General features: G+C 39.6%; 1 protein-coding gene across 4 annotated transcripts in view; it reads left to right on the top strand.

The window, feature by feature from the left end:
• The window catches only part of USP6NL (USP6 N-terminal like), a 172,390-nt gene that overhangs the window by 1,102 nt on the left and 157,091 nt on the right, over positions 1–14,197 (top strand). The window contains exon 1 of one of the 4 annotated variants that reach the window (XM_055331115.1): positions 3,090–3,249. The exons of 2 other annotated variants lie outside the window; for them this stretch is intronic. The gene's annotated coding sequence lies outside the window, so the exon portion shown is untranslated. Of the gene's footprint in view, positions 1–3,089; positions 3,250–8,819; positions 8,897–14,197 lie in introns of those variants that run through there. One more of the 4 variants, XM_055331116.1, reaches the window with a different exon arrangement.

The following is a 14,197-nucleotide window of genomic DNA, read 5'->3' as shown; positions in this document are numbered from 1 at the left end:
CCCCGCCCCCTCCCGGGGGACGCGTCTCCCTCTGCAAGTTTCCCTCGCGTCCTGCGCAGCCCCCAAGGGGGGCAGGACTCAGGCCGCCGCCGTCCCTTTAATTAACATCATTGCCCTTCGGTGCCCGGCGGGGTGGGGGTGGGGGGGAAACTTGGTTTCGACCGGGCTTGGAGGGAGGGGGACGGGGTGGAGGAGGGACCCGGGAGCCTGGAGAGCCGGCGCGCCGCCGCGAAGTTTGCAAAGTAGCTGACAGCCCGCGCGGCGGGGGGCCGGGGCCGGGGCCGGGGCTGGCTGCGCGCAGGTGCTCCATGCCGCGGAATTGGAGGAGTCTGTGAATCCACATTTTTTTTTTTATTTACTTACTTACTTACTTATTTATTTATTTTTAAATATTTATTTATTCTTGAGAGACACAGAGAGAGAGGCAGAGACACAGGCAGAGGGAGAAGCAGGCTCCATGCAGGGAGCCCGACGTGGGACTGGATCCCGGGTCTCCAGGGTCACGCCCCGGGATGAAGGCGGCGCTGAACCGCCGAGCCACCCCGGCTGCCCTGAATCCACATTTCTAGACGTTTGGAAGCCACTTCTAGAAGTCGGGGATGACATCCTCCCCGCCACACACACACACACACACACACACACACACACACCCACCCTTTCCCCCGCATTTTAATCCACAGTTGCTTTTTAGTTGGTAGACTTTAATAGGAGTGAAATGTGTCTCCCTCCTGGGCCTGGGGAAGGATGCTTGAATTGAGGCATTATTTATTCCCCAGTCGTGGGGAATAATATGACCCAAATGGGGAAGGGGGAAAAAAAAAACAACAAAAAGTGGGGACAGGATCTTAAATATTTTGCTAGCTGGAAGAAGGCGATTTTAATCCCACATTAATCCATCTGTAAATGGAATTAAGTCTCTGGGCTACAAACGTATTATTTCGTAGCTCAGGAAAGTTGGGCGGAACCTCAGAGATCATCGTGGCCAGTCCCTCAGGTGTTGTCGCATCTCTTGGAAGTTCTATTAGGAGGAAGTCGGGATACTTTTTTCTTTGGTGAAGTTATTTATTTTTTTAAAGGTTTTATTTATTTATTCGTGACAGAGAGAGAGAGAGAGAGGCAGAGAGGCAGAGAGGCAGAGGCACAGGCAGAGGGAGAGGCAGGCTCCATGCAGTGAGCCCGAGAGGGGACTCCATCCTGGGCCCTGGGTCACACCCCAGGCTAAAGGCAGGCGCCAAACCACTGGGCCACCCGGGGCTGCCCTGTGAGGTCATTTTAATCAGAATTAAGTGAGCCAGCATCAAGCGAACAGTGCTTTATTTGCTTTTCTCACTCTGTCAGGCCCTAAAGTCAAAAAGATTTGAGTTTGGCATTTTGTATGGTAAAGTTGGCAAACAGACTTTGTATTTACTTAAAATGGATGCTGAATCCTGTATTGTAGTCTCCACAGGCCGTTGAAATATGTCAAAACACAGAAGGAAAAAAATTGTGCAAATGAAGGTATGAATTAATTTTTAAAAGAAAACAGGTAGCCTGAGTTAATAACAGAAATTCCTTTTTGATTATGTAAAGAATTAGTGAGGCGTCACAAAGGCGTTTGAAGAAGCATCGTTCGCCAAACATTAAGAATTTGGGGCCTGCATCTCGGCGTTGGTGCTTACTTACTGTTTTTACCTGTCAGACTCCCTGGTGTACTTGTTTCTGAAAAGGCCCATTACCAGTTATAACCCTCTGTTGACATGAGATATGTCCTGCCACTGGTTATGCAAGCCAGTAAGTGGAAGTGTCAGCTTTGCCACCATCAGTCAATTGGCTGGTCATCCTCAGTGTTTTGGGGACCCAAGACAATTCCTGGCGTGGCGGATTCAATCTGGGCCTCCGGTGTCAAGCAGAGATTGCACTGGTCCAGCGTGGCCACTGTGGGTACATCTGTCTCAAGTTCCTGTTATTTCTGTAGCCTTTGAAGGTGGTTGAAAAAAAGAGGCCAGTAAATTAAAGTTAGTGGCAAGCTGAAAACAAAATCAGCTTTGGTGAAAATGTGCTAGGTGTGTTAAGGCAGTCTGAAGTTGGGAGAAGAAGACTTTGCCACCGTCCTGAAAGTTTGGGAGTTGCAACTTCAGTTAGAAAGAGGCCGGTGATGACATTTTTGGGTTATGTTTGCAATTTCACTTTTAACCTTTCTTGTTTTGTTTTAGTGCAATGTTATTATCGACAATATGCTGACCATTTATTACCAGAAAGTTGTAGTTTGTCCCTTCAGGGTGATTTTTGAAAGGCATATTGCCTTTAGATGCGATTCACTTGTATTTAGAGTCTCTCTCCTTTTTTTTTCCCCATTAAGAAAGTATCTCAGGGATACCTGGGTGGCTCAGCGGTTGAGCATCTGCCTTTGGCTGGGTATGATCCCGGGGTCCTGGGATCGAGCCCCACATTGGGCTCCCCGCAGGGAACCTGCTTCTCCCTCTGCCTGTGTCTCTGCCTCTCTCTCTCTCTCTCTCTCTCTGTCTTTCATGAATCAATAAATAAAGTCTTAAAAAAATAAAGCATCTCATTTTTACAGTGGAACTCAGTGTAAACACAATATTAATTTGAATGAAATCTGTCTTCTACCACATTTCATTATAGTACATGGGGGGTCAGAACATGGGATTTAGAGTTGCAAACACTTGGATTCTTAACTGGTCTATGCCATTTCCAGGCTATATCACATCATGTAAATAACTTCATTTTTTAAAGCCTTGTTTCTTTGTAAAATTGAGCAGAGGGTGGGGACACCATAAATTCAGATTTGTTTGTTCATTCAGCAAGTCTTTCTGGAGTGCCTTCTGTGTACCTCCTGACCTCATGCTAGGTACCTTGTTTTCAACAACAGGGGGGATAAGTCCTTTGAAGTAGAGTATAGGGAGCTATAAAAACGATGACTAGGGAACCTAACCCGACCTGGGGGTGGTGGGACAGGCTTTCCTGAGGAAGGGACTTGTAAGACCTGAAGGATGAGGAGGAGATGGTAGGTGAGGAGGGGAGGGGAGGGGAGGGGATGGGACACCGTGAGGGTAAGAGAAGAGCCTGCACACAGGGCCTGAAGAGTCTCCTGGAGGCTGGATAAGGATGCTTGTGTATGACTTAGTTCCCTACACGACTTGTCAGCAGCCACTGTTCACTGTGTAGAGAGCAGGCTCCTGGCACCATGCTCCAGTCACCTGAACTAAGGGCTCAGCTTGTTCCACAGCCATAATGGAGAGAGGGAGTCAGGTTAGTTGCCTCTAGCCCCAGTAGACCTGGAAATGACTCTATGCTTCGGTGTCTAGTTTTGTAACTCTGGCACCGTTCACTTGTGAGTCTCTATCTAAAAGACTGGAATTAAATGTTAAATTAGATTTTTTTTTTAAATTTCTTTACGGAAGTACTGTATGACACGAACATAGCGTTTTGATTTAATGTCGATAGCTTTGTGTCTTTGGAAGAGCCTAGGCCATCTTACTTAAAATATCAGCTTCTCCCCAAAATAACAAATACTGATTTAAGTGGCAGGTAGTTTCATTTGCCTATAGGAAGAATAGGAGTGACTCTGGAGTTCCTTTTTTTTTTTTTTTTTTTTTAAGATTTTATTTCTTTATTCATGAGAGATACAGAGAGAGGCAGGCTCCATGCAGGGAGCCCGATGCGGGTCTCAATCCGAGGTCTCCAGGATCACCCCCTGGGCCGAAGGTGGTGCTAAACTGCTGAGCCACCCGGGCAGCCCGAGGCTGGAGTTTCATATCTTGTTTGCTTAGGTGTTTTTGGTTCTACATAGATATTTATTTATTTATTTATCTATTTATTTATTTATTTATTTTTCTACATAGATATTTAATGATTCTCTGATAGAGGGGCGTGTTGCACCTGTGTCTTGCTGATACTGGTTTGAGTATAGAAAAAGTTGTAATTTTATCCTGGAATCTTCCTTTGACTAAATTAACAAGTGAATTAAATTTTAAGTATTAATGTTTTCTTGAGAATTAAGTGAAAGAATATTCTTAAGTTTCTTAATATATTTCAGTAAATTTATGTAAGTCGGTAGTGGCAAATTAATACTTTATTATGGAATTATTGCAGTATTCATAAGCTAGTTGGTTCTCTGGGCTTTTTGTTCCTGCTTATTTTTATTTGGTTTTGGACATTTTAATGCTTGTTAGCAGACCTGTGGTAAAATACGCAAAGAGAAGGTGAAATAAGATTTTGAAAAGTCCGTCACAATGGGGAAAAAAACTGAATAGATGTGGTTAAAATTTATAAAAGTTAGGTATGTGTGCATTTGCTAGATTTATGTATTTTGCTTATGACTTATAAAAATGAACTGGCATACAATAATATTAATATTAGTGTTTAAAAATTTATGTATTAAAAGATTTTATTTATTTATTTATGAGACACACAGAGAGAGAGAGAGGCAGAGACACAGGCAGAGGGAGAAGCAGGCTCCATGCAGGAAGCCTGATGTGGGACTCGATCCCAGGACCCCAGGATCACGCCCTGGGCCAAAGGCAGGCGCTAAACTGCGGAGCCACGTAAGGATCCACCTAGTGATTAAAAATGTAAAAAAATCTGTCTTACCTGTTTTTCATGTTTCTTTTTCTCGTAGCTTTGTTTTAGATTGTCTTATTTATTTATTCATTTAGAGGAGGGAGGGTTGAGAGAATGTACATGCACAAGTGGGAGGGTGGGGCAGAGGGAGAGGGACAGAGAATCAATCCCAAGCAGATTCCACACTTAGTGTGGAACCAGATGTGGGGGTTGATCATGACCTGAGATCATGACCTGAGCTGAAATCAAGAGTTAGATGCTTAGCCGACTAAGCCACGCAGGTACCCCTGGATTGTCTTTTTAAAAATGGTTATCTCATTTACCTCTTTTTTTTTTTTTTTTTAATTAGTGTGGGCTATGTATTCCTTTGCCGTTCCTTTGGTTTTGGCCTAAGAAATTCTAATATGTTTTCTCAGCTTATCAGAGTGTTATATTAACGGAGACTTCCAGTCCTTTTTTCAAGAGAATGAAACTTTTTGAAAACATTTAAAAACATTTCATTTTCTTTCTTATTTTTTTTTTTCAAAGATTTTATTTATTCATTAGGGAGAGAGAGAGAGAGAAAGAGAGGGAGCAAGAGAGCACGTGTGCACGAGCCAGGGCGAAAGGCAGAGAGAGGAGCAGGCTCCCCCTGAGCTGAAAGCCCCATGCCGGGCTTGATTCTAGGACCCCAGGATCATGGTCTGAGCTGAAGGCAGATGCTTAATTGACTGAGCTACCCAGGCACTCCTTCTTCTTTTTTTTAACTTACTTCATTGTTACCATGTTTTAAAATGCATAAATGTTTTAAACTCCAAAGATAGATTTCTGTTGTTTCTGTTATTATTCAACTAGACTTAGTGCATTTTCTTTTCCTTTGTTCCTTCTTGTGTTACTGACCTAACAACTGAAATAATTTTCCTTCCATCTGAAGAATATCCTTTAGTATTTTCTTTAGAGTAGATATTATTGACACATTTTCAAACTTTTTGAGAATGTTTTTATTTCACCTGCATTCTGGAAAGATACATTTTGCTAGGCATAGAATTCTAGGGATAGATACACATATACATATAATTAGATACTAGTCCTTTGGAGAAGAGATTATTCTCTAGCATTTGGCTTTGTTTCTATTGGTCAGTCAGTTATAGTTATCATTTCTTTATTGGTAAGTTGTTCTTTCTCAGGCTATTTTTGAGATTTTTTTGGTCTTTGGATTTCAGATAATCTTCCCCCTTTTCTTGCTTGGGGTATATACCCTTTGATGCTGTGTCTGGATGTCTTTCATCAGTTTTGAATAGTTCTCAGCCATCATTTCATCAAGTATTGCTTCTTCCCCATTCTCTTGCTTCCTCTTTCTGGGGCTTTAGTTCCATGGTGTCAAGGAACTTCTCTGTTTATTTTGCTTGTCTCCTGTATTTTCCACCTTTATTCAAACCGAGGGTTTTGTTTGTTTGTTTGTTTTTTGTTTTTTTTGAGTCTATCTATGCAATGACTGGTTTAGTTTCCTTCTGTGTTCTCTCTTCCAGGATTCAGCTTTTTGGGGTCTTATTCTAAAGCAAGGGATGGCTCCTTTGGTGGATCTTGTACTCTGACATTTTGTCTTCCTACTTTCCTAGCCTGCCTACATGCAGTTTTTTGATTAGGAAAACATTTCCAGGGGGCAAGAGACCCCAGGGTGCTGTGCTCCTCTCTGTCCTTTTGGACTACTGTGCCTAGTAGTTCCTTATTACCTTGTTAGCTCTTTGATTACTACCCTCTTCTGCGTTTTCATTAAGGTATAATATACATATAATAATGTGCACCAATCTTAAATGTATAACTTGAAGAGTTTTTATGAATGTAACTAAATATGTAATCATATCCAGTTCAAGATGTAGAACATTTTTGCCACCCCAGAAGACCTTGTCACACCCTTTCCCCATCTATATCTTCCTTTCCTGATGCAGGTTGCAATTACTTGGTTTTCTGTCAACAGTTTTGCAGTTTTTAGTTTTCTTTTCAAAATAGTATCATACAGTATGTTTTACTCCCGTGTGTCTGATCTGGCTTGTTTTGTTCAACATTGTATAGTATCAGTGAAATTCAGCTGTGTTGTTGCACATAGCAGTAGTGTTTCTTGTAGTTACTGTACTTGTAGTTACTGTAGCACCTAAAAAATTGCCTAGCAACTCAGTGACTTAAACAGTGACAACATATATTTTCTGCACAACACTGTAATTTGTGCAATGCTTGTCTTAGCTTCATTTGGTTTCAAGTAGGGCTGTTTGAAGGCTGGGCCTAAAAGTGTTTGAAGGTTTACTCACATGTCTGCTGGTTGATGACGGAACACCTAAATGTGGCCTGACTGTGCTTAATAGTACGGTGGCAGTGTTCCAAGGGCTAGTGTCCTGCACCCACAGGCAGTGGGGAGTGGAGTGGGGTGGAGAGCCCATGGGCCAGACAGACACTAGATTGCCTCTTATGACTTGGCTTTGAAACTTAATGCAATTTTCCTTCCATTGTGTTCTGCTCTTTGAAGCAGTTATGAGCCTGCCGAGGTTTAAAGAGAGGGGAAATGGACTCTACCTCTTGATGGGGGGAGTTGAGGTTCTGGAAGAGCTTGTGAGACCAGAAATATTGTAGGCACCATTATTGAAAAATACAGTGTGCTATAGTAGTAGCCTCATATACAGATCTATCATAGTTTGGTTATCCATTCTACTTTTAATGGCATTTGCATCATTTCCAATTTTGGACTACTATAATAAATCTGCTACAAACATTCTTACATGTGTATTTTGTCAGATATGCACTTCCTTCTTTTGGAAGTATACCTGGGTACGGCGCTGTTGGTAGATATAATTTAGCTTCAGTAGTTAACTATCAGTTTTTCAAAGCAGTTGCACCAGTTTATATCCTCTGATATTTTTAAGAATTAAAAAAAATATAGATTTGTCTAACTTTTTAATTGTCTTTAAAGCAAGAGGGTTGGTGTGTAATATGTGGTCTAGCTTTGTTGGAAATGTAGGTCCTTTGTCTTATCTTTTGTGTAACTAACTGTGTTTTGCTTTCCCAGCCAGATGCTTAATTATTGGAAAATAGGGATGAGATAGAATAGTCTGATTGTGAAGTAACAGTAGTAGTAATTTCTTTTTAAAGATTTATTTATTTATTCATGAGAGACACACACAGAGAAGCAGGCTCCCCATTGGGGGTCTGATGTGGGACTCGATCCCAGGACCCCAGGACCCTGACGTCAAGCCAAAGGCAGACTCAACCACTGAGCCACCCATCGCCAGTAGTAGTAGTAGTAGTAATTTTTAAAGAAGTATTTTAGAATATGTATTAAAGTGAGTGCTAAATAGAGTTACCATTAGCAGACCATCTGCATTAATTGCTGATGTCAGATTTCTGAAATTTCCTTTTACAACTCGCTTTTCGGAAATACTGAGCCCTGTCCCTCAATTTCTGGCACATTTTGCTTTTGAATCAGTGCTGTATCATGAATTTGAATTCTAAGCTCATTCACCACACTTGCTTGGGAAATCTTTTTCAATTGAAATAACTTTTTCCTATAAAGTTGATAGTTTGCCGTCGTGAAGGATTGCCAGAAGAATGTCATCTCGGTTCTCCCCTCAGACTCAGGGTTACTTTTGATTCCTTCACTATTAATAGTCATTTTAACTTTCTTCCACGTGTCCTTTGAGTCTCATCCCCCTTCCTTTTTTAACCAATATTTTAGAACAGTTTGTTTTAGCTCATACCTTGTTTTCTGTGGTAATTTGTTGATTGATGCTACTAATAATAATGCTTAGGAAGTTAGAAATCTGTTAGTTACTCATTGAGTTAAGATTAGTTTTTAGGTGGTAAATCTTACAGTGCTAAAAAGAGAACTTAAAAGTCTTTTCAACTTGGGGTGCCTGAGTGGCTTAGGTGGTTAAGCGTCCGACTCTTAATTTTGGCTGGGGTTGTGCTCTCAGGGTTGTGAGATCAAGCCCTGTGTCAAGCTGCATGCTTAGCGTGGAGTCTGCTCGAGTCTCTCTCTTCCCTCTATTCCTCCCCCACCACCCAGTTTGCTAGTCTGTGCACACTCTCCCAAATAAATGCAATCTTAAAAAATATCATTTCAATTTATTTATTAAAAATAAGACCCCAAAAAAGCTGAACCAGTACTAGTATATATGAGATATTTAGTTTAGTAAAGCATTTTTTCATGCATAATCCCTTGACAATCATGAGTGGTAGGTAGCTTAGAAATTTTAACTCTCATTTTACAGATGAAGAAACAGAATCTCAGAACAATGAAATGACTTGATCTAAAGCCCTAGAGCTGGTTAATGGGAGAGCTGTACCTCTTGCTTCTAGGACTTGTATGGTGAGTGATTTTCTTGCAAGGCTCACAATCTACTGAATTCCAATTTTATGGACTACATGAATTTTCCTTTCTTCAACGCTATGTATTTACATTTTATGGCCCATAAATTTACTCATTTTCATTCAGTACAGGGTCTTTGCATAAGCTGAAGCTCTTCACTCCCATTTCCCTTTTTGTCCTGGATATGTTTTGTTAGTGGCAAGATGGCAGATTTATCTTGATTTTTCTTTTTTTTTAATCTCAACCCCCTTGGGATGGTTTTGCATATTGTCTAGCTGAATAAGTATTTATTGAATGGATGGATGGATTCTTGTGTTTAGAATCTAACTAGAGATAGTCTGGAATTGTTAGCTGACTTTTTAAATGATACTAGGCCTCTGAAAATCAGATATATTGTATCCTTCATTTTAGCTTTTATCTGTAGAGCTCAGGCATTATGTGCAGTTCTGATAGTATGTATCAAGTACATTAGGCAAATAACAACATGTGAACAAATTATGAGCTGCCTTTGAAAGGCTCTGTAACTAAGAAGTTTGGGAAAGGACATTTGTTTTTCTAAATACCTAGAGGTTGACCTGTTTACCGGTGTATGGCTACTAGAATTTGATAAGTCCTTCTGGAAACCTAACTCAAATTCTACCTGCAGAAGAGGAAATTAGACCTCATTCTTATCTGATGCTTCGTTAACATACACGTGTAAACAAAACGAAGAAATCAAATGATTTCACATTTTACCCATCTCATTCTCTGATCCTATTAGCAGGAAGCATGTTGTTGATTTAGTGAACAGGATAAACAGACCTCCTTTCATTCTAGCAATGATAGAAAATCTGCCTTATTTCTCTTGAGCTGGGAAAATATTTAAACCTTTTCAAATTTAACATTGTGTTTCAGGGGCTATACATTGCAGAAAGAGCATTTTTTGTAGAATGCCCAAGAATTGGGAAAGTACAGTGGAGAGACTTTTCTGCATCAATGAATAATGACTTTAATATTAACTTGAAGTTATTTATCTGAATGAGAAGATATTACCTAGGAATGTGCCTCGACATATGTATATATTTGAACTAATGAATTATGAGTCTGAATTAAAAAAAAAAAGATACGAGAATTACTGTGATGTAAGTTCCACTGGGAGAGGATCTTTGCTTTGTTCTTGGCTGTGTCTCCAAGAGCCTAAAACACTGCCTGGCTCATAAGAGCTGCTCAGTAAATATTTATTGAATGCAAAGTAAATTTGTGTATTGTTTATCTGTTTTAAACTTAAAAACCTAACATTAGTCATTTAAAGTTTGGTTTATAACCCTTTGGGAAATAAATTTAAATTGATTGAGGTATCTTTTCTGACAATTCTTGCTGACTGTGGGACAGTTGCATAAAGTACATTGTGGAACATTCATTCACTCCCTGTCATTAAATTTTCTTGAGACATTTAAAAATGGATATATGAGGGTCCATTACATGTACGTTAATAACAGTTCATTTAGTCCATCCATCATCATCATCATCATCATTATTATTATTACTATTATTTTTTAAAGACACTATGAGAAAGCACAAGCAGGGGGAGCAGCAGAGGGAGAGGGAAAAGCAGACTCCCTTCTGAACCTATGCAGGGCTCAATTCCACCTGGGATGATGACCTGAGTGGAAGGCAGACAATCGACTGAGCCACCCAGGTGCCTCAGTCCATCCCTTATTATTGGACATTTAAGTTGTTTATATATTTTTTTCTGTTACAAATAATGCTTCACTGAAGGAAATTTTCTTAAGCTCTTTCTTGGGATGGCAGTTCAACACATAGCAGTGTTACAGAACAAGATCTAGGAATTTCTACTAGAAAATGAACTTGGATTGTACAACTCGGAGAGTGAGATGAGAAGCTTTAGTGAGCAGAAGGCTGAGTTCAGACAGTAACAAGTAACAACTCTTTGCTGCTTTTAGTGTGGGTAATGTATAATCATCAGTCTTTGCACATGGAAAGCTCTCTTGTAATTTGTAGTGGAGCTGCCTATCACTTGGTATTGTCTTTTACTTTTAAAGAATGAATGAGTCACTACAACTCTTTCTGCCTCTTAATTATAGTTTAAAGATTTTAAGTGCATTTAACTCCTTTATATAGGTGGGTACACATGTTACTTTTATTTATAATTATTATACTTCTGATTTTATTGGAACATTTTTGCTTTTTCATATTAAAATATCATAAAATATTACATGAATACCAAAAGCTATGTGTGATGTGTGTTGCCTAAGGTCTAATGTAATAGTGTCCATCCTATTGCCTCCTTCAAAGTAAGCAATAGAACATTATCAGTACTCCCTTGGATCACATCTTCCTGCTTCTCCTCTATTCCACTGCTTGTCCCTAGGAATCTAGCAGCCTCAACTTTAAGGTCTACCATTCTTTTACTTTTCTGTATAGTTACATTATATGTGTATATGTCCCTAAAAAACCTATCATTAATTTTATGTATTTTGGAAATTTCTGTAAATGATCTCAGTATGTGTGTATGTTCACAGATTTAGTGAGTGAAGTTTTTTAGTAAAACTAAAACTCACAAACTTAATTCCCATTAAAAGTTAATGTTCTGGGCAGCCCTGGTGGCTCAGTGGTTTAGCGCTGCCTTCAGCCCAGGGCCTGATCCTGGAGACCCAGGATCGAGTCTCACGTCGGGCTCACTCCGTGGAGCCTGCTACTCCCTCTGCCTGTGTCTCTGCCTCTCTCTCTCTCTTCCTCTGTCTCTCAGGAATAAATAAATAAAATATTAAAAAAATAAAGTTAATGTTCTTATTCTCTGTATTAGCCATCTCTTGCAGTAATAATGCCATGTAACAAACCACTGCAAAATTTTAGTGGTGTACAATGACATATATTTATTTCTAGCTCATGAATTTGGCAGTCTCTGATGGGTTTGGGTGGGTTTGTCCATAAGCTGTGGGTTGGGCTCAGTTATGTGCTAGGTGCCAGTACTTTAGCTCTCCTTCCCCCCCACCCCGGTTTCCTGATTTAGAAATCATACTCTAATATTTGTTTGCATTTACTTAGTTTTTTTTTTTTTTTCTCACCATTCTTTCCTGTATTTCAGACCTTCTCTTTGGCATCATTTTCCTACTTTGTGGCTACAGTTTTGGAAGCTTCCTTTTTTTTTTTTTAAAGGCTTTATTTATTTATTCATGAGAGACACAGAGAGAGGCAGAGACACAGGCAGAGGGAGAAGCAGGCGCCATGTAGGGAGCCTGACGTGGGACTCGATCCTGGGTCCCCAGGATCACACCCTGGGCTGAAGGCAGTGCTAAACCGCTGAGCCACCCGGGCCTGCCCATGGAAGCTTCCTGAGTGAGGATCTGTTAACTGTATATTCCCTCAGTTTGTCTGTAATTTTCATTATTTTGTCATTTTTCTTGAAAAGATAGTTTAGCTGAGTTGAGCATAGAGTTATATAGTTACCAGTTTCTCCCTCTTAGAACTTGGAAGGTATTATTCTAGTGTTTTCTGACCTCTGTTGTTTCAGTTGATAAATCAAGTGTGAAGTCTAATTGTTGCTTTGTAAGTGACCTGCTTTTATTTTTATTTTTAGTTGCTTTTAAGAACTCTTTGTCTTTGATGTTTCACAGTTTCACTATGGTATCTCTAGGTGTCAGTTTCCATTTTATTTATACTTTTTGGAATTTGCTGAACTTGAGTCTGTACATTAGTATCTTTCATCAAATCAGGAAAATTCTTAGCTCTTTTCTCTGCAGATTGTCTCTCCCTCATTCTTAATGTTCTCTTTTTAAAACGCCAATTAGATAAACATATTAGATGTTTTAATATAGTTTTTGTGTCTCTTAATTGTCTTTTATATAGTTTTTATCTTTCTTTGTGCATTCTGAAAAACTTCAGATCCTGTCATATGGTTCCAGGGACACCTGGCTGGCTCAGTTGGGAGGGCATGTCACTCTTGATCTCCATGTTGTGGGTTCGAGCCCCACATTAGATGTAGAGATTACTAAAAAAATAAACTTAAAAAAAAGCTATCAGATCTATCATCTGGCTCATTAATTCTTTCTTTAGAATTTGCTGCTTTGCTGAACTTGTCTATTGAGGTTTAATTTAGTTATCCTATTTTTCACCTGATTCTTTTCCAAATCTGTTGCCTTCTGTTTTGCTCATATTTTCCATTTCCTATTGTATTTTGAAACATTACTGTTCTTTCCTTTGTAACGTCTTTGTGATTAGTTTACTTATTTCTGTTGAATCTTGCTTATGCATAGTTTTTGAAGTTTGAGCTAATTTTTATTGTAACTGTGTCTGTGGAAATGATGTGAGACCTGGCTTAAGAGTACTTTCTCCTGGAGGGAATTCACAGTTGAGGACACTGTCACACTAGGGTGACTTGATTTCTAGGCTTGAGAGTTTTATAACATACAAATGTATGGATTTGAACTTGAAACCTGTGTGAAGGTTGGTTTTGGTTCAGGATGATTTCTAGTGAAAACTCCCTTCTCCTTCCCCCAACACTGATAAACCTAGACTCTGGAGAGAATTTTCCTTCATTCTTCTTTGGGGCAGATTTTTTTTTTTTCCATAGCTTATCTTTTTATTGAAGGTGTAGTGCTTCAGGGGCCAGGCTCTATGTGCTTAACTGTAGTCTGACTTCCCTTGTTGTATAGTGTGAAGCTTTGACTTTGTCCCATGTATAACTCATAACACTGAGAGCCCTTCAGCTTTGTCTCATAGAATTTTCTATGATAATGGAGATGTTGCACATCTCTGCTAACACAGTAACCAATAGCCACTTTAGAAATGTCTGTAGTATGACAGAGGAATGGAATTTTAAATTGTACGTGGTTTTATTTAAATTAAAAAGCTACATATGGCTGGCTAGTGGTCACAGTATTGGACAGTGCAACTTGGTCATGGGAGATTGTGAGATGCCTTTTAGCCCATTGCTGGATTCTTTGCCCACTGATCACTCTCTCTCTCTGAGCTTTTGTTCATTTTTTATGGTTTCTAAGGATTTCTCTTTATTGCTTGTGAGCTTTGCTGTGCATCTGAAAGGATAATTCTTGTCCTTTATCAAATATGTTTGATGTCATGTAGCAAGAGGGTTCACAATCCATTTGGACACGAGAATCTCAGAAACAGATACCTGACAGTTGTACTTTTAGTTGGGGAAGTACTTATCTTGAATGATAAAAATTGGAAAGTTCACAGCAGAACCGTGGAAATTCTTTAAATGGAAAGTGGCCATGAAGCTAAAAATTATGAGGAAAAATAACTTAAGTACTTTCTTTGCCATCCTCCTTTTTCTACAAA

The sequence above is a fragment of the Nyctereutes procyonoides genome, unplaced genomic scaffold (assembly GCF_905146905.1).
Source record: "Nyctereutes procyonoides isolate TBG_1078 unplaced genomic scaffold, NYPRO_anot_genome, whole genome shotgun sequence".
Taxonomy (NCBI): Eukaryota; Metazoa; Chordata; class Mammalia; order Carnivora; family Canidae; genus Nyctereutes; species Nyctereutes procyonoides.
This window is presented reverse-complemented; position numbering and strand designations above follow the sequence as displayed.